The sequence below is a fragment of the Caretta caretta genome, chromosome 5 (assembly GCF_965140235.1).
Source record: "Caretta caretta isolate rCarCar2 chromosome 5, rCarCar1.hap1, whole genome shotgun sequence".
Lineage (NCBI taxonomy): Eukaryota > Metazoa > Chordata > Testudines > Cheloniidae > Caretta > Caretta caretta.
This window is the reverse complement of record NC_134210.1, coordinates 21,582,193-21,608,145: the sequence shown is the minus strand read 5'-3', so window position 1 is coordinate 21,608,145 and position 25,953 is coordinate 21,582,193. Positions and strand designations below refer to the sequence as shown.

At 42.9% G+C, this 25,953-nt stretch overlaps 1 long non-coding RNA gene across 1 annotated transcript in view; it reads left to right on the top strand.

The window, feature by feature from the left end:
* LOC142072103 (uncharacterized) overlaps positions 1 to 25,662 on the top strand; it is a 35,393-nt gene extending 9,731 nt beyond the window's left edge. Inside the window, exon 2 of the long non-coding RNA XR_012668376.1 lies at positions 24,791 to 25,662. This is a non-coding gene — a long non-coding RNA (uncharacterized LOC142072103). The remainder of the gene's footprint in view (positions 1 to 24,790) is intronic.
* The last annotated feature ends 291 nt before the right edge of the window (positions 25,663 to 25,953 follow it).

The window sequence follows — 25,953 nt, the reverse complement described above, 5'->3', positions numbered from 1 at the left end:
CGCCGTCCAAGCTCTCTGGAGGCTTTCATCTGCTTCCTGTTCGGTCTGGAGCTGTTCGCTTGATGCTGGAGACATCAGTTCCTCATTGGATTGTGGACCTAGGCTTGGTCCCTCTGGAAGTGATGTAGGGGATGTGGCTGTTTCTGTTGACTGTGAACCGCTCTCCGCTGGTGCACTATGTTGGGGTTCAGGCTCCGGCTGAGCCTCTTGTGTAGGGTTATCGGCTGCTGCCGGTTCAGGTTCGGTGGGGCCCTCTGGTATTGGGGTTGCAAGTACTGGATTCAGTGCTGGCAATGGGTCTGGTGCTGGTTGTTCCGCTGGTTCCGGTTCTGGGGCTGGCTCTGTCTGGGTCTCTGGGATTGGATCCACTACTGCTGTTGCAGACGTTGGCATGGGATCCAGTTCCATCACCTCTGACCGGGTCCTGGTAGAAGTTTCCAGAAGAAACCTAGGCGTGACAGCTTGCTTAGCCTGGCTGTGGGTGACCATTCCCACCCTCTTGGCTAGCTTCACATGTTTGGCCAAATCTTCCCCCAACAGCATGGGGATGGGATATTCATCACAGACTGCAAAAATCCACATTCCTGACCAGCCCTTGTACTGGACAAGCAACTTGGCTGTAGGCAAATTGAAAGAGTTGGACTTGAAGGGTTGAATTGTCACTTGGATCGATTAAATTGGGGTCCACTAAGGAAGCATGGATAGCCGACATTTGTGCTGCGGTGTCCCTCCACGCGGTGACCTTCTTCCCGCCCACACTCTAAACGATCTTTGATGCTAGAGCAGAAAATTAGTGTTCTCTGGCATTAAGGCATCAGGTTTATTGGATTGTGATACCTTAGCATGACATTTATCATGGAGATTACGGGTTTATTTTCTTATGAAGATTACATGCATAATTCCACTTTAGCTACTACATCTAGGATAATAGATGACCCTAGAGTGAATATGGAGATGTAACTCATTTGAGGGATGCTGCTGACATCCTAAATCTCCAGTGTACAGTTTGAGTGATTTATGACAGGCCTCAGAGCTATTCTTTCATACACCAAAGGTCCATTAAATTATTCTGAAGTCTCAGACAAAAATCAGATTAAACATGTATTATGGATGGAAATTCACAATTAAGGATCAAGCTTCAAATAGTTGAATAGAACAAGATGCAGTTAGGGGAATAGTGCCGTGGCACCTTGTGATATTTACATATTGGAGGTGAGGAACAATAGAAATTGCCATACCAGAACAGTCGGACACCATGCCTCTGACTATGATCTATACTTGATGATTCAAGGAAGCCTTAGTAATGTCCCTAGCCAAATGTGCAATGCTATACCAGAAAGGTGGAAGGGGAATTTCTTCCCAGCCCTAGCTGGGGATTAGTTTATGCCCTGAAGCATGAAGAAAAATAACCCTTGTAACTTTTTCACCTAGCTTGTGTAACAGCAGATGTTATTCCTATTAATAAAAATGACTAATCCTTTTCTGAATTTCACTAAACCATTTCCCCACTAATAACCTCCAGTAATGAATTGCCTGGGTTGTTTATATACTGCAATAAAAATGATTTCCTTTTATCCCTTTAAAATGTATGCCCCACCCCACCCCCCATTTTCTTTACTGAAATTAAATATTTGAACATATCTGTAGAAAAGGGGAAATATGGTATATGGTCTGTTATGCAAACTCACAGTCCTTCGGTCTGTAAGTGCCTTTCTCACAGTGTTGGACAAATACCTCTTTAAAAAAAGAGCAAAGGCCCATTCTGGGGCCAAGAACCAGTTTACTGGGGGCGGAGGCCATGGCGGGGGGAGGAGTACAATATGATATTATTGTTCCACTAACTGATGTGTTGAAATATTTCACTGAGTATGGGTAATGTAACAATTACATACATCTAAGAAAAATATAAGAAAGATGTGTATTCATGTTGATCCTAATAAGTATATAATTTGTACCACAAACAGAGACTGTCAAAAAATACCATCCTGATGTGTATAACTCAGATAGCTTTCAAGCCTGCCTAATTGCACTGTAAGCATGTCTGGATCCTTCCCTGCACTTGGCAGGGTCTTGACTGGCTCCTTTAAGGGCTAGGAGGCCTGGGGCCAGTCAACGCTGTTCATTGAGCCCCGCCCCGTCACACCTGCACTAGGTGTTGGACTTCAGAGCAGGAAGCCCAGCAGCGATAATAGGAGTGATTCCTGCAGTTTCTAGAAAAATGGGTCCCAGAGAGTCAGAGAGCTGAAGGCAGAGGAGGCCTGGGATTACTTTAAGTCAAAGCTGCAGAAGCTATCGGAAGCCTGCATCCCAAGAAAGGAGAAAAAATTCAGAGGCAGGAGTTGTAGACCAAGCTGGATGAGCAAGCATCTCAGAGAGGTGATTAAGAAAAAGCAGAAAGCATACAGGGAGTGGAAGATGGGAGGGATCAGCAAGGAAAGCTACCTTATTGAGGTCAGAACATGTAGGGATAAAGTGAGACAGGTAAAAGTCAAGTAGAGTTGGACCTTGCAAAGGGAATTAAAACCAAGAGTAAAAGGTTCTATAGCCTTATAAATAAGAAGAAAAAAAGGAAAGAAGAAGTGGAACCGCTAAACACTGAGGATGGAGTGGCGGTTAAGGATAATCTAGGCATGGCCCAATATATAAACAAATACTTTGCCTCAGTCTTTTATAAGGCTAATGAGGATCTTAGGGATAATGGTAGCATGACAAATGGGAATGAGGATATGGAGGTAGATATTACCATATCTGAGGTAGAAGCGAAACTCGAACAGCTTAATGGGACTAAATCTGGTGGCCCAGATAGCCTTCATCCAAGAATATTAAAGGAATTGGCACGCGAAATTGCAAGCCCATTAGCAAGAATTTTTAATGAATCTGTAAACTATGGGGTTGTACTGTATGACTGGAGAATTGCTAACATAGTTCCTATATTTAAGAAACGAAAAAGAAGTGATCTGGGTAACTACAGGCCTGTTAGTTTGACATCTGTAGTATGCAAGGTCTCTTGGAAAAAATTTTGAAGGAGAAAGTAGTTAAGGACATTGAAGTCAATGGTAAATGGGACAAAATACAACATGGTTTTACAAAAGGTAGATCGTGCCAAACCAACCTGATCTCCTTCTTTGAGAAAGTAACCGATTTTTTAGACAAAGGAAACGCAGTGGATCTAATTTACCTAGATTTCAGTAAGGCATTTGATACCGTGGCACATGTGGAATTATTAGTTAAATTGGAAAAGATGGGGATCAATATGAAAATTGAAAGGTGGACAAGGGAGACTACAATGGGTAATACTGAAAGGTCAACTGTCAGGCTGGAGGGAGGTTACCAGTGGAGTTCCTCAGGGATCAGTTTTGGGACCAAATCTTATTTAATCTTTTTATGACTGACCTTGGCACAAAAAGTGGGAGTGTGCTAATAAAGTTTGCAGATGATACAAAGCTGGGAGGTATTGCCAATTTAGAGAGAGACCGAGATATCATACAGGAAGATCTGGATGATCTTGTAAACTGGAGTAATAGTAATAGGATGAAATTTAATAGTGAGAAGTGTAAGGTCATGCATTTAGGGATTAATAACAAGAATTTTAGTTATAAGCTGGGGATGCATCAGTTAGAAGTAACGGAGGAGGAAAAGGACCTTGGAGTATTGGTTGATCACAGGATGACTATGAGCCGCCAATGTGATATGGCCGTGAAAAAAGCTAATGCGGTCTTGGGATGCATCAGGCGAGGTATTTCCAGTAGAGATAAGGAGGTTTTAGTACCATTATACAAGGCACTGGTGAGACCTCACCTGGAATACTGTGTGCAGTTCTGGTCTCCCATGTTTAAGAAGGATGAATTCAAACTGGAACAGGTACAGAGAAGGGCTACTAAGATGATCCGAGAAATGGAAAACCTGTCTTGTGAAAGGAGACTCCAGGAGCATGGCTTGTTTAGCCTAACCAAAAGAAGGTTGAGGGGAGATATGATTGCTCTCTATAAATATATCAGAGGGATAAATACCGGAGAGGGAGAGGAATTATTTAAGCTCAGTACCAATGTGGACACAAGAACAAATGGATATAAACTGGTCATCGGGAAGTTTAGACTTGAAAGTAGATGAAGGTTTCTAACCATCAGAGGAGTGAAGTTTTGGAATAGCCTTCCAAGGGAAGCAGTGGGGGCAAAAGACCTATTTGGCTTTCAGATTAAACTCGATAAGTTTATGGAGGAGATGGTATAATGGGATAACATGATTTTGGCAATTAATTGATCTTTAAATATTCATGGTAAATAGGCCCAATGGCCTGTGATGGGATATTAGATGGGTGGGATCTGCGTTACTACAGAGAATTCTTTCCTGGGTATCTGGTTGATGAATCTTGCCCATATGCTCAGGGTTCAGCTGATCGCCATATTTGGGGTCGGGAAGGAATTTTCCTCCAGGGCAGATTGGAAGAGGCCCTGGAGGTTTTTCGCCTTCCTCTGTAGCATGGGGCACGGGTCACTTGCTGGAGGATTCTCTGCTCCTTGAGGTCTTTAAACCATGATTTGAGGACTTCAATAGCTCAGACATAGGTGAGAGGTTTATCGCAGGAGTGGATGGGTGAGATTCTGTGGCCTGCATTGTGCAGGAGGTCAGACTAGATGATCATAATGGTCCCTTCTGACCTTAATATCTATGAGTCTGAGAGCAGACAGACAGACTGCTCCTACATGCGGGCAAGAAGCCTGGTTGATGGCCAGGTGCTGTCTGAGGACTGTAGCTGGCCAGAGCCCATTGTAGAGGGTGGACCTGGACCAGATCGTTAGATTGTCTAGGTACTTGGTGGTGGTTGTTGAGTCAGGCTGTTCTTGCTGGGGCCTGCCTGCAAGGAAGCCGTCTGGATGCCAATCCTGACTGGGCTGAAGATTCCTTTGTTTTGTGCTTTGGTTGCACTTTGTCTAAAAGACTCTGTTACCCTGGAAGGGTTTGAATTCTCTGCGTAGGTATTCAGTAGACAGGTGCTGTGTTGCTCAAAAGTGATCAACTTTGACTGGCATTGGGTTACAAAACTCTGTAGTACTGAATGCAGGGGTAGTGAAATGTTGTTATCCATGTTATTTTTATTGCACGAGTAAAGGGGAGCAGAACTGTGCTGAACCTGGCCTCTTTGAGGGGTCACACTCTGTTGAAAGGAACTCAATAAGGCAGGGGCTCAAATGCCAGACCCCTGTGAAAGTAAGAGGGATGAGGGGATAGCTGTCCCAGGCAGGAGATGTGGACTCTCCCTAAGGGTCCCTAGTCTGGTTTAACCTGTTTCTTCTCACTGTTCAATGATAGAGCTAAATAGGCTTTATTAGGAACCTTTTCGTTATGTTAAAGTGGTGAAATGAGAGCTTAAATCACTTGAGGTGAGGCAGTGTTTCTGCCCAGTCTGCAAAGAGCTGAAAATTACTAGGAGACTGATGTGCAGAGGTCACAGCAGAGAGGAAGGTAGCCGCAGAAGGCGACTGAGAGTTGGCTGGTGAATGAGCAGCTGGCAGGGCAGCCAGGTGGCGAGGAACTGCAGCTGGTGGGGCGGCCCGCCAGAGCAAGTGCTCAGATGGTGGAGCACGCAATGTGCCTTCTTCCCTGGGTGGGAGGTGAACTTCACACAGAACCCTGGGTCCTCACTGGCCAAGCACAACCAATGTGAGTGAGGTATGGTGAGGGAGCAGAGAGGGGCACGGAAAAGGATCTTTTGGTTGTAGAACTCAAGAACCTGAGGCTCTGGGAACTGTGGAACGCAGTTACAGAAATGCGTGCATAGTAATCAATGTTTTAAGGAGTTGTGTGGTAACAGAGTAAATCATCCCCCTGACAAAAAAACCCACACCTACAGGGTGTGTACACAGAGGGCCGTATGTGCATGGATTCCAGTCAAGACTGAGGAAGACCACTCATGGGATACAAACCTTCACCATGCATACTGCAGAGCACCATGCTAGGAGGACTCCTGGCATCCAATAACAGAGGTGGGAGTGGGTGGGGATTTTGGAGCTGATCAAGTTGAGAATGGACAGAGCAGTGAAATTTCAGTACTGTGGATCCACCATTCACTCCTCTTCTTCCCTCCAATCAAGCGCAATATCTTCTTTCCTCATGGGGAGATAGTACAGAGGTCACAAGGGTTATAGCTCCATGAGATCAGGAGGGTAGGTTCCTTCCCTCATTTTTCTTGTGGAATTAAACCCTTTAACTACATTTTTTAATGTCTCAGTCACTGTTAGATCTCTGCTAACAACAGTACAGTACACCTGCAGAGCAGGAACTCAAAAATAATTCCTTCTTGGAGACAGTCAGTTCTTGGTATAGGCTGCCTATGCTGACTGGAAAAGCTAGAAGTTCTATGCATGTGATCTCTTATACAGTTCAGTCGGGGGAATATAAAAAAACAAACAAAAAGAAATCTACAGCCTTGTTGAGTGGGGGTTGAAGAGGAAATTTCAGAGATCCTTGATATATTTACTTTTAGAATGGAAAGGCCCTCAGAACTACAAGGCCCTCAGATAACATGGTGATGCACAGTGTAAATCCCTAATTTAGATAGATAAACTATATTAGCTTGATGTGGGCAAAGCACTAAACCAGCAACCACCTCTGACAACTATGGGAGCCCCCCCTTAGCAGTAACAGGATTATTAGGGGTCCTTAGCCCTCTAGTAATTGGGGGCCTGAAGTTCTCCCCTCAATTCTCTCAGATGGTGGCTGACATCTGCCAGGAAGGTGTCCTTTTTTTCCACCATTTGAGTTTTTCCACCAGACCTGTCCATCTAGAAACTACTACACTATCACTTCCACTATAACAGACCTTCTTGGTCTTCTGATAAACTGCATATTATGTGCACAAGGACAGATCTCCAGCAGAGTCAATGGAGATATGGCAATTTACATCTGTTGAGGATCTGCCCTTTGGTTTTTATAGTATAAAAGACTGGAGCCAGGAAAAACTAGCATTTAGAATAGTGGTTCCAAGGCAGATTTTAAACTTACAATTTAAAAATAAAACAAAACAAACTAAAACACAGCAATTTTAAATAGAAGTTTGTCTTTTAATGAAAAATTTTATGAGAAAGTCTTATGAGAGGATCTTTTAATGTTCTTTTGTCCTGACACAGTTGTATCAGATTTAATCAAGCTTTAATTTAGCTTTCTTTTTAGTCACTGTGGTTCTGCTTTTCATTCCTTTTTGCTTCAGAAGCTCTACTTTCTGTGTATCCAAGATGTGTGTAGTTCACGAGCAGAACATATCTCCCTAATCTCACTTTCACTGTTGAACAGAGACACAGTTATTTAAAATACACTTTCAATAGATTTCAGTGAAGTGTATTTTGCTTTTTAAAAAGCGAAAACATCCAACCATTTAATAACTCAAACAGTACAAGTGACAGGCATAGATTTTCAACTCTTTGGGGTAGGGGCAGTCTTTTTGCTCTGTGTTTTTAACACAATGGTCCAGGTCCATAACTGGGGCACCTTGGTACTATGGTAATACTACTATTAATAAATACAGTGTGAGCCAGTTAGATATAATCAAATTGGTTTGACCAGAAGTAGGACTCTTTCATTTTTACATCATTGAAATAATGTTTTCGTATCTCCATGTTCATTTCTTGTTGTTTAGATTCTGTCTGATTAGCAATGACCACGAAAAAGCATTTGACATAAATGCACTCTAGCCACATAGCTGTGCTGTTGCCAAAACTTCCTGGCCCTAGTCCAGCAAAACACTTAAATGTACACTTGAAGTGCTTTGTAAAACATGAATGGATGGAAGCACATGTAAGCATTTATTTAGAGTTTTGGAGAGTTAGAGCCCCTATGACTAACTGGTATATTTTTTTACATTTTATTTAGGTTTATTAAACAAAAATCTATCTGACCATTTGCTGCATTTTTATAGAAGTTGAGATATTACAATATAGGCATATTAGCTAATCCGGTCAGCACAACCCTGAAATATAATTGAATCAGACAGGCAAATAAATACATAAATAAATGTGTCCCGACAATCTCAGTCCTGGAATGTTCCCCAAACATGTCAGAAAACGGACAGGCATTGCAGCAAGCCCTCAAGATCAACAACACATTCACAGTATCAACATCATATGGGAAATGATTACTTACATTTCCAAACTGCAAGAGGCTTCACAGTTGTAAAATATTGTTTTAGAGCAAAATCCTGCAAGACAACTGATCTAAATATGAATGCAATACTCACTCCTTTCAGGACTCCTGCTTTCAGATGATGTGTGATACTGTGTTGGTGAGTTATGAATGTGTGCTACTTGAAACACAGTAGTAAAAGATTATTCAAACAACAATGGAAATGTTTGTCTCAATTCATTTCTTGGCTGTATTGCGGCTGGTTTCAACTTTTACATAACAGCTCCTTTCTGGATGAAGCTACTGTGCTCATGCTAAGAAGCCTGACTGTATGACAAACTTTTTTCAGAGATTAGGGGAAAGGAAAGTCAGGCATCATCATAGGTGCCTGAGATTGGGGTGGGGGGAGGGAGAAGGAGGGTATAAAGGGCTAGCCCCCCCAACTTTTGAGAACTTGAAGTTAATAAGGGCACAATGAGCAGCGGGGTAGGGGGTTGGCCCCTGACCAGAGTTGGCTGGCGTACCAGCAAAACCGCTGCCCTGCTGGCACGACAGAGGGGCAAGTGGGCTGAATTTGAGTGAGTGGCTTGCCTCCTCACACACACTTTTGCAGACCCTCCAGAGCCCCTGGGCATCAGGGCTCATATTCGGAGGATGTGTAGTCCGGTGTGTTTGTGTAGTACTCAGAAGGGAATGTAAGGGTTCGATGTATTGGGTGCTCTGTCCCTTTAAGGACTGATGTGCTCTAAAAGGACTGAAAAGAAATGCGGCTTGTGCAAACTGTATTTTTTTAATACACTGGTTTATTAAAACTCCAGTTTTAAACCTGTGCCTGGTCTGGGAGTGCAGTGTTTGGTGAGCCGTGCAGGACAGGCAGAGTTTCAATGATCTGACTTCTCTGAGATGAACCTTCCTAGAAGCTGCTGTCGGTGGTTTCAGGAAAGCGTGCAAGGAAGATTTAATTATTTACAAGCACTATGGCTGGGAGAGGACTTGGGAGGTCAGAAGACTTTTACACCCGCTAAAGAATAAGCATTTAAGAGAAGTATATGACTCTGGACATTTCTGGGACAAGTCACAGCGAAACTGCAGCAAAAAGCCATTTTGCTTTAATCAAATGTCTAAGAAACTACTTAAAATGAGCAGGAAGATTTGGAAGAGTTATGTTATGTTCTTATGAATGGAACACTCATGAAGATCAGGGATTGCCTTCGTTGCTGGCATTAAAACATTTTACACTACATTAATACAGCAAAAGAGGAGCAAAGTGAAACAACTGAAGTAGAAACAATTTAGAAACAGTAGGCTAAAAATTAAAATTTCTTGAAATACAGTTTCAGGAAATCATGAAAGAAATTAAAAGCCAAACCCCCATGGAAAATCTGTTATCCCACCCCAGAAAATAGAACAAACTTTAAAGAGAGGAACAGGACAGACTGGGAACTCTCCGCAAGTGGAGAGGCTAAGCCAATGATACTCAGAATGAGGTTTGGGAGCCACAAGTGGCTCCTTCATGTGTCTCCTGCAGCTCTTTGAAGCACATGATATTAAAACAGTGTGATTTATTTAGTAACCAATCTAAGTTATTAACTAATTGTCTAAGTTATTAGTAACCAATATAAGTTATTAACCAGAGTTATTAGCAAACTGGTCAGCCATTTTGCTGTGAGAATATTATAGCTAAACATATATAAATGAAATAATAAATTCACACTACTATGGCTCTTTTGGGTAATGTTGATCACTAATTTGGCTCCTGAACCATTGAGGTCTGAGTATCACTGAGCTCAAGAAGATTGGTTAATCACATTCGGAAGGAGTACACTGAGGCAGAGATCATGGAAGTTGTGAACAGGGCAGTTTGCCCATGACTGAGCCTGACAGGCTACTTGGAGGGAAATCTAATCTGAGCCTGCCAAAACTGAGGTGCATTTTAAGGTCCTATTTTCAGGAAAAAGAGGTGCAACTGAACTTCACCAGCAGCTCTCAAGAGTAGCACAAGAGCCACAAGACACACCTTGGGACATCCTAGTCTGAGCATCTGATTCGAGACAAAGTATGGTTTGCCTCACAAGAATCTGACTCTGACCTAAGATATGACCCTGTCCTAGTACAAAACATGTTTCTCTATTCAGTCCTGACAGGATCACAGAATGACAATATTCAGACTGATGCAGCCTTATTTAAAAGATAATCAGGGTGAAGATAAGACGTTGTTTAATAAGCTGCACACTGCTGTAAGTGATGTGGTAGAGAAACAGCAAAAGAGGGGAAAGTGGCACACGCTAAACAGGTAATTCTATGCAATTACCCTGTACAGTATTTCCCAACCAATGTGCCATCAGCTCAAACCGGTGTGCCGTGAAATTTTTTTAAAAACTGCATGTGAACAAAAAAACCCTTCTCTTGTATTTTAATTAGAGTCTGTACATTTGCTCTCTGGGAGGAGGCCCCTTTCAAATATTATGATGCGTCACATTCCATTCCCCAAAGCAAGGTTAAAATAGCAACTATGAGTCTTATGGATTGGGGGCAGAGGAGGAGGAAGGAAGAGGGGAAAGCCATCTTCTGAATGGCTGTCTGCCTCACTGCCCCACCTCCCCCAGGGGAAGAGCAACCAGCCAACCACAGCTCAATCTCCCTCTCTTCTCCCAACTCCTCCTGTAAGCAACGGGTCAGCTCCTCTGCTCCTCCACCTCCCTCTTGCAGCCGCTGGCTGGGGGAAGAGCCCCTAGACCCGCTCCCCACCCCCAGCCTGGAAGGGGAGCAGGGACCCTGCTGCAGCCCCCCAGGATGCATCCCATCAGATTAGGCCTGAATAAAGACTGGGAGTGGTTGGGTCATTATAAAATCTGAACTTAATTTCCCCAATACTAATTTCTCCCTGCTGTTACTCACACCTTCTTGTCAACTGTCTGAAATGGACCACTAACCTCACACTTGGTAAGGCAATTCACATCTTTTCATGTATTTATACCTTCTCCTGTATTTTCCACTCCATGCATCTGACTAAGTGGAGTCTAGCCCACGAAAGCTTATGCCCAAACAAATGTGTTAGTCTCTAAGGTGCCACAAGGACTCCTCATTGTTTTTGCTGATACAGACTAACACAGCTACAACTCTGAAACCTGTTACAGATGTGGCAGTAAAGAACAGGACCAGTCAGGAAGTCGCAACAGAGCAGAGGAAAAGCTGGCACTCCATCTGATTTACCAGGACCTGCCTCCATTTGCCATCTAACACTCAAGAAGCAAACCAGAATAGCTAATTTAGTTGGAAGGAGATGGGTACTGTACAGTCTGCATATGTGGGGATGCTAAAGAAATCTCAAAAAGAAAAGGAGGACTTGTGGCACCTTAGAGACTAACCAATTTATTTGAGCATGAGCTTTCGTGAGCTACAGCTCACTTCATCGGATGCATACCGTAGAAACTGCAGCAGACTTTATATACACACAGAGATCATAAAACAATACCTCCTCCCACCCCACTGTCCTGCTGGTAATAGCTTATCTAAAATGATCATCAAGTTGGGCCATTTCCAGCACAAATCCAGGTTTTCTCACCCTCCACCCCCCCACACACAAACTCACTCTCCTGCTGGTAATAGCCCATCCAAAGTGACAACTCTCTACACAATGTGCATGAAATCTCACCAGCCTACCAGTGCTCCACTAATATAGTTAAAACAGAGCCATTTGGGTTTGTATCAATAAACTTGCATCTTGACAGAAGTAAAGAAGGATATGAATACATCTTAGTCATAGGTTTCAGAGTAACAGCCGTGTTAGTCTGTATTCGCAAAAAGAAAAGGAGTACTTGTGGCACCTTAGAGACTAACCAATTTATTTGAGCATAAGCTTTCATGAGCTACAGCTCACTTCACTGGATGCATACTGTGGAAAGTATAAAAGATCTTTTTATACACACAAAGCATGAAAAAATGTGTGTTTATCACTACAAAAGGTTTTCTTTCCCCCCACCCCACTCTCCTGCTGGTAATATTACAGCGGAGAGTAATATTAATGGCTAGTGGCTCACAGTGGGGGGAGAGAAAACCTTTTGTAGTGGTAAACACCCATTTTTTCATGCTTTGTGTGTATAAAAAGATCTTCTATACTTTCCACAGTATGCATCCGATGAAGTGAGCTGTAGCTCACGAAAGCTTATGCTCAAATAAATTGGTTAGTCTCTAAGGTACCACAAGTACTCCTTTTCATCTTAGTGATAGTGAGTCACTTCACTAGGTTTGTCCAAGTCTACCCTACCACCAAAAAGGCAGGCAAGACAAGATCTTCGATGACTTGGTTTTAAAATTTGGTTTCCCCAAAATAATCCAATATGACCAAGGCGCAGAGTTGGAAAATAATTTATTCAAAAGATTACAGCACTACTGTAAATTGAAACATCTTGCACAACCCTATTCCACCTACAGGGCAATCGGCAAGTAGAAAGGCTGACCAAACTCTGCTGGTTACATTGAAAACTTTTCCAGAAGAACAAAAGTCAGACTGGAAGGACTTTTTTAATAAATACTCCATGCCTATGATTATACACAAGATGAGGCTACTGAGTTGTCACTCTTCTGTTTATTAAATGGAAGGTCATGATTAACCCACTAACTAGTCTGCCCACTAACATTACATTTGGTTGGCCTATAAATTCTGAATCTGCACCTGGGGACTACGACAGACATTGCAATCCCATGCAGTATTTTTGGGGATCATATTGTACTAAGTTTATGCATCATTGTGGGCCAGGGATTGTATACAACTCCAGGGGCAAGGTTACCACAATTCCTTCAGGGACAAAAAGCGGTGTGTGTGTGTGTGTGAATGAGAAAGTAAGAGAGAGAGATTAAAGCAAATCACTGAAACTAAACAATGCTAGAGAGGTACCACCCCTAGAGTGGTTTAAATATACTGGCTTAAACTGGGTTTTCCAGAGACTAGAAGACAAAAGGAAGAGCTTTTCGCATAAAAGGATGATCTTGAACTGACACAAGGCCTTTTTTCTGCTCAAGCAAATGGACACGACCTTTCGTTTAAGAGAGACCCACATTCTTTGCATAATGGTTGGAAAAACTTTAGCTTACTAGGCCCCATAAGACTGATGGGTGACTCCTGGTATGTTTACTGTGTGTTTAAAACTCTTTATTATGTTTTCTCTGTAATGCTTTTACCTTTAAGAACAAGTGTGCTTGCTTAGAAAGAGCTATGTGGTAAATTGTAACTTTATGTGGTAAATTGTAACTTTATGTGATAAATTGTGACAAAGACCTTGGAAAGAGAGCAATGCACAGGGGCTGCCCTATAGGCAGACTGGCTTGCTGGGGATATCACCATGTAAGGCAGGGAGCTGCGCCACTTTAAAACCCCAGTCAGAAAGGAGAGAGACATGGGTTTCCACCCAAGAGATGTGATGGCTGGGAGCTGGAAACATTAAGTGGGTGCTCTCAAGGGACCACAGAAAGGGAATACATGTGCAGTTACCCTGAAACTGTGACAGGGACAATAAAAATTATACTGAGAAATGGAAACAGCAGATGAAAGAAGTTAGTGAACTGGCACCAAAATCTTCTCAATAATCTGCTGCTCATGGAAACAATCATGATCAGAAGGTGCATGGGGCTGCCCTCTTGCCAGGTGACAGAATAATTGTCTAGAATCTTTCAGAGAGAGGGACACCGTGCAAATTTAGATCCTGTTGGAAAGATAAGATTCATGTAGTACTTGAAAGGAAAGGGGGTATCCAGTCTATGAAGTAAAAGCAGAAGATGGACTAGGATGTGTTAGAGTTTCCCACTGCAATCATACTTCCCTGTGACTTCCTTGCCCCTGGATATAACACCACACTCTAAACCACAACAATGAAAGACACAGAACAAGGCAAACTAGTGCAATAAGAGATCAAAATGAGGACAGGAATTTGGACTCCAATGATTCTGAGAGTGAGAGTGATGATGAACTACATTGTGTGATGGTACCAGATACAGCCCATGGCACAGAGACTCTGAATGCAGAGAGAGAAACATTTCACCCACATCTGGGAAATGAGGATGCTGATGTTCCTCTAAACTTGGAAACTGCTGATCAGGCTGATGTGACATTTGTACCTGCCACAGAAAGACATGAATGCCAAAATGAGACCATGGAGCCCCAAACCAGTAGTCTACAAGATGACCAATCACCAGAATTATCCAGTGACATGCTGTGACACACTGTATCTCAAAGTAGCACCCTGCAATCCCCAGATTCATCATTGGTACATGGTTGTGATATTTCATTCAAAGCATGCCATGTAAGATACCGTATGAAAGATCATGATCTACCGAAACTGATTGTTCTGTCAAAATATGTATATCATTAGTGTGTATGAAGTTATGAGATTTTGCTATATGGTTGATATTGAAATATGTTGTGGGCTTGGGAGATACCCTCTGCTAGTTCTACAATGAAAATAAAGGTGGTGACCCACACTCAAATGGGCGTTAAGCAGCCATCATGGGCGATTGACCAGCAGCGAAATTGTAAACAAGAGATTTACAATGGGGATTGCCCAGCTCTGTGGCTCAGCAAGGTCCACCAGGACATGCCTGGACCAGTATCTTTCCTGTGACATGAATTGAGAGCATAAAATAAGGGACAGTGGCATCATGAGACCACCTCTCCTCCCCCACCTACGCTGAAGGCAACAAGAATGCTGGGAAAACAAAAACTTTGAACTGAGGGGACTGGTCCTAGGTTGAGAAGGAAATTCAGCCTGTGTATTAAGAACTGTAACCCACCACCAACATCCAGTGGAGTGAGAAAAGCTGTTTGATTCAAATCTTGCTTCATCTGCAAGTTTAGGGTTCAGAATGCATGTTTACTTTTTATTTTCATAGGTAACTCTCTCTGACCTTTATGTCTACCACTTATAATCGCTTAAAATCTATCTTTCTGTAGTTGTTAAACTTATTTTAATGTTTTATCCTTATCAGGGAGTTTATCTAAAGTGCTTGGGGAATCAGCGCAGATTACAAAAGCTGGTGCATGTCCACTATCCTTTGACGAAGTGGCAAACTAATTAATGAGCTTGCGTTGTCCAAGAGAAGATCTTGAACAGTACATTTCTGCCGCGCAAGGTTGGGGGGATTAGCTGGTGTTTACCTCTGTATAGTTCATGAGTGGTTTAGAGAGCATTGATGTAATGTAGCTGGGTGTGTCTCTGTATGCTGGTGGCTGAGTGATAACAGCACCTGGAGGGGTTTGCTGCTTGTCACTAGCAAAGCATTGTGAGAGACAGCCTAGGCTGGAGAGTTAAGGGGGCACAGCAGTCCCACAGTTCCAGGTTGTACCCCAGGATCCCATCACACATACGAAGTCATCTGACTAGAGAGAAAAGAGCCTCACAGACACTGACATGTGGACAGTTATGGACACCTACTTATCAGTGTCTAAATCCAGCGATGGGACTGGTGAATGCACCATGGCGTTATCCTCATGTTTGTCACATGCCATACCAAGTACCTATTCGTGTACCTTATCCTTTATTCTAACCAAGATTCATGTAATATTGGTAAATGAAATGATATTGGCTTTGTAGAGAGGTACTCACCTCTTGAGCACCTCTTAGCAGGTGAGTGTGGTACTTTTCTTGCCCCAGTATCCCCTGTACGCTGCTGTCCAACCTTGGTGGGTCTTCAGTGGCTTGGTCCTCTGGGGGTATTAAAGAGTCCAATCAATAGATAGCTTATTTGTCCTCACTAGGACCTTCAGCTCCAACTATTGACCCTTTAAACTCAGCCCTTTGTTCAGGCTCCCAGAGAAGGCCTCTCCTCTTCTTGGGGTTTATTGTCCTTTACCTGTGGCTGATAGAGAAACACGAGTCCACCCACTACTCCAGGTTCCAAACCAAGGTCTCTATACACAGCAGCCACATACTGCTCAGTTTGACTGGTTGCTGCTACTTCCTTGGATCTCTTCCTACCCAGGCTCTTTTAGCTCGAGCCCTATCTCAGGGCTGAAATCCTCCAGTTCTTCTCTCTCTGCAATCCCTCTTAATCTCTATTCAATACAGGAGCCTCCTAACTCTCCTTCATGAAGCTGGAGTGGGCGTCAGGAAGCTTCTTCCCCAGCTGTCCCTTTCCCAGTCTGTCCTTTTACCTTCAGGCTGGGAGGGTTCAGCAAGCAGCCCGCCTCTGCTGCTATCTTCTCCCTGTTAATGCAGGGCCTGCAGGAGCTTCCTTGCTCCCTGCTGTATTTGTTGGCATCTCCTGTGAAGGAAGAAGCAGCATTTATATTGACCCCTTCTCCCAGTTCATTCCTTATTGGCTAGGTGAGAGGGGAGCCTTGCCCCATCCTCTCTGCATGACTTCCGGCCCTACATCCTTAAAGGAACAGTAACAGGATTCCTTCTGCAATTATGATTCATTCCTGGAGTCACCCCCCCTTAGGTCTCTATAGCTCTCTCAATTAGACCCTTAATGGGCCATGCCACATGTTGGAGTGGGCTGACCAAGAGGCACTACTGCCTTTAAGGGGCCAATTAGTTGTCACATATTTATGGTATAACTGTTATTCTCAATGAATTGTTTTATAGTTGTGGATAGTTTGTAATTATGCTAATTTAGAATGTTTTCTAAATAGCTTGCCATATCCCCAGTGACTTGGAGTTGCATGGTTATACCATTGATCACATCCCCAAAGATAGGAGTTATGGCTATTTCAGGTCTTCAGAACTGACTATTCAGTTGGATAGTGGAACTAAAACTACTGTAGAAACTTTCTGCTTAATGTGAAATAAACTGGAGAGATGCAGAAACTTCCACAAATCATTACCAGAACTTGTGACAGAGGAAAGACCCAAAGACTCAATTAAGAATGGCAAGTAGACCTTGTGGGACTCATCGACTACTGCTTATAAGTCAGATGGATGGATGCCTGCTATATTTGGCTAATAGATATGTCGGGATGACATTACATTTACAAGGGGACAGTACCACTCATAAACAGGCATGGAAGAATTAGATTTTTATTGGTGAATGTTGATTTCACTTTGCACACATAAATATTTCCCTTGATAATAACTGAAATACACGGATAAGCAAAGTAAGAAAATTCTGCTTGAGAACTCATTCGAGTTTGATTTAAGGGTATCTAATTTGTATATTTTGACATGTGATGTCGGCAATTTGTTTTTTAACATTTAAAATTTGACAATTTGTTGTTTTGTAAAGCTTTAATGTTTTGAATCTCAGTGTCTGTTATTAAATAATTGTCTGACCGCCTATTGCCTGACCGCCACATAATTTTGCGCAATTGTGAAAGTTTAAATATATAAAAGTAAAAAACCCATTAAAATAAACATTAAACATTTTCCCTTGAAATTATAAACAAATTAAAATCAAATTCTGCTATGCCTACTCATAAGGGAGTAGATTTATTTATGCCCTGTCCCTTATGGATTGAAGTTCTGCTGATGGGGTCAAAGGGAATAGTTCTGGTTGCAGCAGCAAAGTTGAGTGTGCTCTAAAAGGACTCAGTAGCAATGGGACTTCTGTAAGCTGTGTTTATTTGGTTTTTTTTTTTATACTAAGTTTAATAAAGCAACCCCTGGTCTGGAAGTGTAACTTTTTTTTTTAAAACACACACACACACACACACACACACACGTAGGGTTACCAACTTTCTAACTGCACAAAACTGAACACCCTAGCCCTGCCCTTGTCCCGAGGCCCCACCCCAGCTCACTAAATTCTCCCTCCCTCAGTTGCTCAGTCTCCCCCACCCTCACTCACTTTCACTGGGCCGGGGTAGGGATGCGGGAGGGGATGAGGGCTCCGGCTGGGGGTGCAGGTTCTGGGGTGGGGCTGGGATGAGAGGTTTGGTCTGAGAGGGGGGCTCCAGGGTGGGGGGGTGGGGCTGAGGGATTCAGAGTGCAGGAGGAGGCTGTGGGTTGAGGCAGGGGGTTGGGGTGTGGGAAGGGATACGGGCTCTGGGCTGGGGGTGTGGGCTCTGGGCTGGGGCCGGGGATGAGTGGTTCACGGGGGGGGGAGGGTGTGGGAGGGGGCTCTGGGCTGGGGTAGGGGGCTGGGGTGCAGAGGAGGTGAGACCTCTGGGTTTGGGGGGGCTCAGGACTGAGACAGGGGGTTGGGCTCAGGGTTGGGGCATGGGCTTACCTTGTGCGGCTCCCAGTCAGTGGCACAGCAGAGCTAAGGCAGGCTCTCTACCTATTCTGGCGTTGCGCTGAGCCCCAGAAGTGGTCAGCAGGTCCGGCTCCTAGGCAGGGGGGCCAGGAGGCGCCGCGTATTGCTTTTGCCCACAGGCACTGCCTCCCCAGATCCCATTGGCCGTGCTTCCCAGCCAATGGGAGCGCAGAGCCAGTGCCCCGGGCGGGGGCAGTGCGTGGAGCCCCATGGCCCCCCTGCCTAGGAGCCAGACCTGCTGGCCGCTTCTGAGGCACAGCGCGGTGGAAGAATAGGTAGGGACTAGCCTGCATTAGCCCTGCAGCACCGTGAACCAGACATCTAATGGCCCAGTCAGCAGTGCTGACTGGAGCCACCAGGGTCTCTTTTTGACCTGGCTTTCCGGTCACAAACCAGACACCTGGCAACTCTATACACACAGCCTAGCGCAGTGGGGCCTCAGTGCTGACTGGGCCCTGTGGACACTAATGTAATGCAAATATTAATGGCTTAAATAGGTATAAAGAAATCTAAGATGGTTTAACTTTACAAACCAAGAGAAAGGAAAAAGGTGAAAAAAAATGTGAATTAATTGGTGGGAGCTAATTTAACATACCCATCTTACAGTCTCCTTGCCAGTGGGTGGTTGTGCTAGTCATTGGAGCAGGAGTTAGGCCCAGTGGCTGGAGTGGGAGTTGGTAGCCAGAAATTGGAGTCCAGGGTCAGAACCACAGTCAGAGGCCAGATCCCAGAGCCAGAAGTCTGGAATTGGAGCCAAGGTCAGAACCTGGCATGAGGCAAGACAGTTCCAAGGCAGGAGAAGGTCTGGAACAAGGCAGGAGCAGAAGCTATTGCAGCCATGGGCAAATGTTTTGAGCCATTGCTGGACTGCTGCTGCTGCTGGGATTGAGAGCCAGTCTGCTGACTCTTATAGCCAGTCAGGCAGCCCTACCATAGGTCAGCTGCACTTGTTAGGTTGCCTGGAGACTGGCTCTGCTGCAGGCCCTGATTCCTGACAGCACCCCTCCATTGAGGGCACCTCCCAGGGGCTTTGGGCAATTCTAATGGAACTCTCACAATAGAGCTACAGTGTGGATGTTCTTTACTGTTTCCCAAGACTGGTCGTCTGGACTGAAACCTTCTCCTAGCTCACTGAGATCTGAGGATTTGGTGGACCAGGTAATCCTCCTGTCTCTGAACTGTTATGGGTGGTGGTGGTGTGTTGGAGCGGTCTGGACATGGGTTCTCAGTGTAGGGCTTTAAAAAAGTGAGATGTAGAAGACAGGGTGGATCTTCAAGGGCTAGGGCAGCTATAACCTGATGGCCACTGGGTTCACTTGTTCTATAATCTTGAAGAGGCCCAGGTATGGTAGTCTAGCTTGGCAGATGGATGATTTGATTTAAGCTTCTAGACAGAGATCCAAACCTTCTCCCCTATGATATGATTGTGGGCAGCCTGATGATCTTGGGCCACATGGTGGTTATAGGCTTCTTTGGCAGACTGCAAGTATTCTTTGAGCTCCTGGTGCACCCAGCATAGGTGGGTAGTCAGGACTAGGGAATACATGGGCAAGTCGGGGTGGAAGTGAGGATGAAAGCCATAATTTGCGAAGAATGGTCTATGTTGAGTCAAGGCATTGATTGCATTGTTAATGTGTATTCATTGTAGCATGACAGGGGAAGTCAGTTGTCCTGGTGCTAACTCAAAAAGCAGTGAAGATACTGCTCCAAGATTTGATTGGCCCTCTCTGTTTGTCCATTAGTCTGCTGGTGATATGTGGGCAAGATGAGGGACTCAATTACAAGGGGTTTGAGAAATTTCTGCCAGTATTGGGACATGAACTGGGGATCCCAGTCTGATACAATGCCTGTTGGGAACCTGTGGTAGTGGAAGACATTTTCCAGGAAGAGTTGAGCCATCTCTTGTGTGTACAGTACAGCACAGGATGAAGTGCACTATCCTGGTTAGGAGGTCAACAACACCCAGAATAACAGGGTATCCTGGGGACCATGGCAGTTCTACAACAAAGTCGATTGATATAGTAGACCAAGGCTTCAGCAACGTGGGCAGATGCTGGAGGAAACCTAGGGGTTTTGATTGTGGGTTCTTGGTATGGGCTTAGAGCTCATCTGACCTTATATAATCCTTGATGTAAGCTATTATGCCTGACCACCAGAAGCTTCTCACAATCAGATTCCACAAGTGGCAAATTGTGGCATAGTTTCAATACTTGAAACCTAGGTTGTCCCTCCAGAACATAAATACAAACCTTTCAATAGAGAAGGTCATTCTCTAGTTGGAACTCTGAGTTGGGTCAAATATCCTCATGGTTCAGGATCTAGTGGATCTGTGTTGAGAACGGGTCAGCCTGGAGCAGATAGAGGATATCAGACCATTGACAAAGTTGGATTCCTGGAGCACGGTGGCAGAAGGCTCTTCACCAGTGTAGTAGAAAGAGAGAGCCTGAGACATGAGGCCTGGTATAAGAGGCCTGGTATGAGGTCTGAGGACTGAACTAAAGTAGTAGTCAAAGCCTGCTAATATAAAGCAAAGTTAGCACAAGTCAGGCTGTGAGCAGAAATCAGGCTCTGCCTGCATGCAAGTTCACAGAACCTGGCAAGAACAGGGCTGGTACTGCCTAGTGTCCTGCGCCTAGTACATTCCTGAGAAGTACTCAGCACAGGACACTCACACAAACACATTCCAGAAGGTGGTACCAGAACACCCCGATACCAAGTATGGTACAAACATACTCCTCGGAGATGATACAAGGACACATTGACTCCCTCTTAAAGATAAAGTCAGATCACAACGTGATGCCAAGAGATGTTTTGATCAAACCAACAAGTACAAGGTAAAGGGTGGTAACTAACCATGTCAGAGGGGCGATACATACTTTTTCTTTTTATAGGTGTCTAAAGAGGGGTCTCAGAGGGAGTGTCTTTGGAAATCAGGCCTTAGAGCTGCTCCAAAAAAATATGTGTCTTTGAGCTTAATTCTCCTTTCACTTACTCTTTTTTTTACACCAATGTAATTCAATTGATTTCAATGGAGTTACTGCTGATTTGCACCAGGGCAAATGAGAGTAGAATCATAATCTCTAAGCCTTCTATACACAGGGACAAATTGTGGCCAGTCACTGCATGTGTGCACAAGGAGTGGGAGAGCACAAGAAACCAGCCAGCCACAACTGCTCTCTTTACATTCTCCTGAGGGAATATGTCTTTCACCTCCACAATAGTTAAGGCTGGTGGAATGAAGAAAGTGACTCTTTCAATTTGGTTTGTTCGGTCATCTTATTGAATATTAAGAAAAGCAGAATTACAACCATAATACCTAAAATATGCACACATACATTATAAGCATGGAAGAGATCTGTGAAATATCACTGTGATCCATCAGAATATGAAAACCACTCCATTAGGTAGAAATGAGCTAAAAATGTGATCCAAAGAGATATTCAGTGGGATTGTCTTACTCCTTCGAATTCTTTGTCAAAATCCAACCTTTCTCTCAAGCCTTCCAAACTTTCATCTTTTCTTCAGCTTTATGTAAACTCAAAATCTTGTCGTCTTCTACCAGCAGAAGTTGGCCCAATAAAAGATATTACCTCTCCCACCTTAAATCTCTCATATCCTGAGATCAACACAGCTACAACAATACTGCAAACATTAAAGATCATGTCTTTATTCTCTTTAAAAGGACCATGCACACTATTGCACTAGATAAAAATGTTAAATAATCATCAAACCTCCAAATAAACAAGCAGACTCTAGTATTTTTAAATAAAGCAAGAGGGTATAGAACATCACTGAATAGACTGAACCACTGCAAAAGCTCAGCTTTTTCCATTATTTGTGCTCATAATTTGTTTCCCCTGCTGAAGTCAATAGTACCAGCTGTCACTGAAATATCAGGAAATGCTACCAAGAAGACCATTTTAACATGCCAATATATATGCTTAAATTTACATTGTAAATCCCTATTACTTTTAATCATGCATTGTCAGTGGACTCATTCAAAGAAAAGATAAATAAACCATGATCTTCACAAAACACAGATGGTTTGGTGTTTATAGACTTGATTTGAGCAATATTAATAGAGCCATAGCCTAGGCAAAAAATGCACTTTGAAATCCGTGGGCTGTTTCATAGGCTTACCAAACAGTCTTATGATGATGAACTGTTGCTGGGGCCTTTTAGACATTTACATACCAACAAATATTCTATTTGCTAGGAGTTTGCAAATTCCCAGCAACAGTTTATTATAACAACCTCCCAGCAAATGCAAAAGTATAGGACACAAGTTCCCAGCAACAGGTTATCTTTACAAAAGCCCCTATGTGTGTCAGTACATCAGCAGTATGCTTCAGATCCTCAGCTGGGCTAAATCCAGGTCACTGCTTTGATTTCAACAGAAAGTGGACCATTATGCCAAGAATCCCAATTTACTGCTCTGAAGTAAAATGTTTATTTTTTTTTCTGCTGACAGATTTTCACTTTTTGATCTGACTACCTTTGACAGGGTGGCAACATCTAGGAATCTACATAGGAATACAAGGCTTTTCTCTTGAGTCATCCTGTTGTCAGTAATCTTTGCTGATTTATGATGACAGGTGGATTGTGCTAACTGCCATCAGGTATAAAAGAAATGGAGTGTATCTCTGAGAAAGAGGGAACTAATAATTGGGATAGAAGTAACAAATGTGACTCTCTAATTACCCAGGCATTCATTATTCAAAAGATAAAGAGCTGGGACTGCAAAATCATCACATATAGAACTATTCCTTAATTAAGGGGACCCCATTAACTTAGAAAAAAAAACCCATCACGCTTCTGTCTGAAGATTTTTACATACGAATGTTCCAAAATGCTGATGGATCTGAAGCAGCATCATGGCCCAACTGATTATGAAGGGAAAAGAGTGAAATTGACTAAGTGCAAAAGTGCTGTAAAATGCACAAAGTAAATAAATTGAAAAAATAGATAAATATTTCATTCTCTAATCTGTGACCTTAAGCATTACTTATAAGTGGGAAAAAATTAACTTTCTGACTAAAGAGTGGCTTTTAATTTGGTGGTACTTTTAATTGAAGAATAGATTTATTTACGATTTTGTCATACCAGCTATTTGTCTTTTGAATAATTGCTGTGTGTGTAAAGGGAGGAATATAAATCAATTTTTTTTAAAAGTAGAAGCCCAGTTCACAGTGTATTGGTTGTTCCGTTGAGTCTGTGGACTTAGGTAATACATTTTTTGTTATATTTTTTCAGCCTGTGGCTTTAAAAACAAAAGAAACTAAATTATTTTACATAAAAAATGATAGCAAACAGAATTCTACACAGAAAAAAGCAGCTGTCCTCGTTAGATGCTCTTTAGCTGCAATTGAACATTTGTCTCATTTTATAACTGGTAACATTTTTTTTTTGTAAGAACATCGTTTTTAGTTCAATAACCTTTTTTTAAAATTAAATTTCGGCATTTTTTTCAAAATTATTGAAAGTTTTCCATTTTTGCAATGTTTCTATGACATCATTTAATATGTGTATTGAAGTTTCATCAATTTTAATATAAATCATTTATCAAAATATTAAAATATTTGTTTACTGAAAATCTGATTTTCAGTTTTGGGCAAACAACATTTGATTTAAAAATGATTTCAATAATTTTTTTAATAATTTTTCCATGATATTTCCAGTCACATTTTAATAAACATCCAGAAGCATGGTCAATTTCAAGCCCTGTGAAACAATCATTTTTATTTTTTTTAAATTGTGAAATCGTTTTCCCATTTTTGATTATTTCTAAGCTCAGTGTTTTTACTGGGACTGAAATGGTCATTTTAGGGTTATACCTCCAAACAGTATCTAGCTGCATTTTGGTCAGAATTCTGTTATTTATCTTTGAATGACTAATTTTTAAATATTATGTCTTTGAAGCCAAATACTAGAAGATGGTGCCACTCTTTTGGTATCTGCAGCAAGGCTGGATTGGTTGCTGTTTCTTGAGGCACTTCCTTTTTGCCACCTGCCTCCAGCATAAGGGAACTTGCCTATGCCAGCTGGGTGTTAGCTCCGTAACCCAACCAGCCTGTCAGCCATGGAAGCACTCTCCTCTGGGCTACATCAGCCCTGTCTTTGCCCTGCAGGTTGATAATATATGCACTCCAGCCCCGGTCTCCCTTCAAAAGTGTCCCCCTTCAGTGTCCAGCCCCATCACTGACAGAACTCCCAGCTTTCTGTTCCCAAAGGAGCAGTGCGCCCCAGTTTGCCAGCTCTACCTTACCCCACTGCTTCTGTATCACGCACGGTGCTGGAGTTCAATTATAGTGAAACAAAAGGAAGTTTATTTAAGAGAGAATAGAGATTAAAATAGAAACAAGTGTAAGTGATGGAAACAAATGGTTAAATATTATAAAATGGGAACTAGGACCTACGCTTATTAATAGTTACTTTTAATTCCTATTTAATAAAGTAGATTCTCACCCCAATGTTCGGTCTTTTGCAGCACTTGCTAGCTCCAAGAAGAAGAGACAGGCCAGTCCTTGCCTACAGACAGCCCCCCAACCTGAAGCAAATACTCACCAACAACCACATACCATGCAACAGAACCACTAACCCAGGAACCTATCCTTGCAACAAAGCCCGTTGCCAACTGTGCCCACATATCTATTCAGGGGACACCATCACAAGGCCTAATAACATCAGCTACACTATCAGAGGCTCGTTCACCTGCACATCCACCAATGTGATATATGCCATCATGTGCCAGCAATGCCCCTCTGCCATGTACATTGGTCAAACTGGACAGTCTCTACGTAAAAGAATAAATGGACACAAATCAGATGTCAAGAATTATAACATTCATAAACCAGTCGGAGAACACGTCAATCTCTCTGGTCACACGATTACAGACATGAAAGTTGCGATATTACAACAGAGAAACTTCAAAACCAGACTCCAGCGAGAGACTGTTGAATTGGAATTCATTTGCAAATTGGATACTATTAACTTAGGCTTGAATAGAGACTGGGAGTGGCTAAGTCATTATGCAAGGTAACCTATTTCCCCTTGTTTTTTCCTACCCCCCCCAAGACGTTCTTGTTAAACCCTGGATTTGTGCTGGAAATGGCCCACCTTGATTATTATACACATTGTAAGGAGAGTGATCACTTTAGATAAGCTATTACCAGCAGGAGAGTGGGGTGGGGGGAGAGAAAACCTTTTGTAGTGGTAAACACCCATTTTTTCATGGTTTGTGTGTATAAAAAGATCTTATGTACTTTCCACAGTATGGATGCATTTCCACATTGGATGCATCCAATGAAGTGAGCTGTAGCTCACAAAAGCTTATGCTCAAATAAATTGGTTAGTCTCTAAGGTGCCACAAGTACTCCTTTTCTTTTTGCGAATACAGACTAACATGGCTGTTACTCTGAAACCAGTCTTTCCTTAAGCACCCTTGCTCATCAAGGTCCTTGGCAAATAGCTGCAAAGTGCCTTTCTCTACCCTGTGATATACTGAATCAGTCTTTTGTCTTTGTTCACAGACAGGGGGTCCCCTTCCTGTATTGTCCTTCCTTTTCACTTCCAAGTTGTTTAGACGTTTATGGTTTGTTTTTGATGTTTTGAGTTTTCTGGGTTGGTGCAAAGGGAGATAATTGAGCAATA